The following is a 2,877-nucleotide window of genomic DNA, read 5'->3' as shown; positions in this document are numbered from 1 at the left end:
CCGCAATAGTCTCATGTATGTGCTAACAGAGTTGTTGCGTTTTTTGTCTCTATGTGCTAACAGTTTTGGCAGCACCAAAGCATGTTTCCGTACTGTAGCGTTTCTGCACACAGTTTCTGTTGCCAAGGTCTGCGCAGTCAGAAATTGTTTGCTGGGTAGGTATTAGTGAGGTTAATGAACCAAGTTTTACGTGGTTCTAATAATGTTCTTGATGATGTTTGGAAGTTTAAGTTTATTGTGTAACTAGGCTGTTCAGTAGTAGGTGGTGCAAAGGAAAACTTGAAAGTATTATGTGTAAAAAAACTGGAAGCTGTAACAGTTTTTTGAAAAGGCTGGTCGTGTGAAGTTACAAAATATTTTAAGTTTTTTATAGAATGTCGTTTAATCAATTTTTGTCTTAGCCAAGTAATTTTATTAGTCATTCTTTTATTTTCACATGAATGAAATTTATCCAATTTAGATAATTGAGTATTGAAAAATTCTTTGTAGAGCTGAAACGGCAAGGTATATATGATAGATTTATTGATTATATATATTTTGTTGATAATAAATGAGCGGTATCTATAAAAGTCGATGATTTCAAGCCGTAGAATGCTGCGCGCAAGTGTTGCTCGTTTGTTGTCAAAAACACATCGTTGTTTGTATTTATAAAAGATGACTCTTGGAAAGTCAACACGAACGATAATATAAATGTTGCAATATCCAATGATTTTTATAATAGGAAAGGATTCTATTCTATTATTTTGCAAAGTATGTACACTCACTGTAATATATAGTTAAAAATATTATGTATGTATTTTTTGTGTTAGTTAAATGTAATATCCTATAATACTTTGGATTTATAGGTGTGACTATATAAAACGCGTTTTATTAACAATTTATTGGATTACCAGGACGAATGCATAACGCTCGTTGTGTTTTTAGATAGTACTTTATATAAACAAATAACAAATACAAAACAACCTGTATTACCGCCACAACTACTCTAATTGAATTAAACTCTAATTGAAGATGTATATCCCTATCAGTATATCCCCTATTAGTTAACTTAATGACACCGTTTCGAGATGCGGGTCATTTAAGTAAAGAGCAACTATTGTATAATACAAAACTGTCTTGTATACGTAGCATAATTGAAAAAACCTTTGGTTTCTTGAAAGGTAAGTTTCAGAGACTTCGTTAATTAGACAGTATTAATTTCAAACTTAGTCAAAAAATTGATTGGCGCTGTATGTGTTACACAATTTTATGATTGACAAAGAAAATCTCAATATTAAAGAAGACTATTATTATTAAGAATATTAAAGAAGAGATATAGAAAATGAAGTATTAGTAAACATTGCTGAGAATAAATATCCAAATGATAGAAATACTATGGCAATTACAGAACGGAATAACATAATGTATCAATTAAGAGAAAAAATAAAGTATGTATTTAAAAATTCTGTATTTATTTTAAACGTAAACTATATAAACGGTAATAAGAGCCGTATGTACACTGGATGTTGTTGCGGAAATATACATATATATATATATTTTTTTCATTTTGTTTACATATACATATAAAAGAAACAAAATGGTAACATAAAACAAAGTTCTGTTAATTATATAGTACAAAGCATGTTGTTCTACTTTTCATCATGTCTTTAGAATATTGACTGAACAAACAATTTCAAAGTTAAACAACTAACATTTATTTATATAGTTAACTGGTTTAAATCATAATTTATATAGTTAACTATTTAAATCATTTTTATCTGAACTAAACATATTTTTTAGAACTAAATCAACTCATCTTTCTTTAAAGATAAAACTTTTTAAATGAAAAGACTAGAAAAATGTTTTTCTTTGGCTAAACTAAAAACTTGTATGTTTAAATCATTTTTATTTCAACTAAACATTTTTTAGAACTAAATCAACACATCTCTCTATTATATAAATATTTATACATATACAATTTTTTTGGAATTAAAACATTCTTTTTAGAGATATAACTTGAATACTTTTTAAAAAAATATAACTTGAATATAACATTTAATAATTATCTCGGGATCTAAGTCTTTAGACTAATCAATGAATATAATTGGTCTTGAAGCGCCGTTTGCTGGATGTTGTGCGGAGAATGTGTCTATATATATATATATATATATATACATATGTGTACACATATATAACTTGAATACTTTTTAAAAAAATATATAAAATTACACATAAAATCTCTTTTCAGTCTCAACAATCTCTTATTTAAGAAAAGCAAAACTCTTACTTTACTCTCGTAAAGTTTGTAAAGCAAGATATTCTTTCCATAAATCATTTTTTTCTTGAAGTATAGTATTATTTTGCTTAGAAATTCAAGATATAGACCATATATAACCATAAGATATACAACCATAAAAGCGTCTATTCTTTTTCATCTATTTCTAATTGCTTTTATGTTAAATAGTATGCTGATTTGCGTTCAGTAGTACAGAAGTACGGTCTTTAAAATCTGCATGCAAAGAACATGATAAAAGCGATGATGCTTTAGAACAGTTATTGGATTGAAAGATTGTAGATTGAAAAACATTATTGTCAGGTAAAATAGTAGATGAAGTTAATACGTTTCTTACAAAATAAGTTGTAGATAGTAAGTCCTCTGATAAATTGTTTATCGCTTGCTGAGATGACGGGATAGATAAACTTGTTATAGGAGATTCTAACGTAGATCCATAATTTATGGTATGATCATCACGAAAAATGTCTGAATTTTTCAAAATATTTTCACGATATTTTTCCACGTCTTGTAATCTTTTTATTGTTGTTTTATTTAATAGTTTTATATGATCTCTTCATGTTCCGCATTTTCCGATCTAACAAATCTTCATCTATATTCATATA

The 2,877-nt window shown here is 27.4% G+C and overlaps 1 long non-coding RNA gene across 9 annotated transcripts in view; it reads left to right on the top strand.

The window, feature by feature from the left end:
• Positions 1 to 1,535, top strand: part of LOC109861898 — an 11,630-nt gene extending 10,095 nt beyond the window's left edge. For 5 of the 9 annotated variants that reach the window (XR_002251042.1, XR_002251044.1, XR_002251046.1 and 2 more), the window contains one exon: positions 461 to 1,535. This is a non-coding gene — a long non-coding RNA (uncharacterized LOC109861898). The remainder of the gene's footprint in view (positions 1 to 460) is intronic. The other 4 variants (XR_002251045.1, XR_002251043.1, XR_002251047.1 and 1 more) reach the window with 4 other exon arrangements.
• The last annotated feature ends 1,342 nt before the right edge of the window (positions 1,536 to 2,877 follow it).

The sequence above is a fragment of the Pseudomyrmex gracilis genome, unplaced genomic scaffold, assembly GCF_002006095.1.
Source record: "Pseudomyrmex gracilis isolate BER0280 unplaced genomic scaffold, ASM200609v1 scaffold_1129, whole genome shotgun sequence".
In the NCBI taxonomy this organism is placed as follows: domain Eukaryota; kingdom Metazoa; phylum Arthropoda; class Insecta; order Hymenoptera; family Formicidae; genus Pseudomyrmex; species Pseudomyrmex gracilis.
The sequence above is the reverse complement of the archived record's forward strand: the minus strand, read 5'-3'. Positions and strand labels throughout refer to the sequence as shown.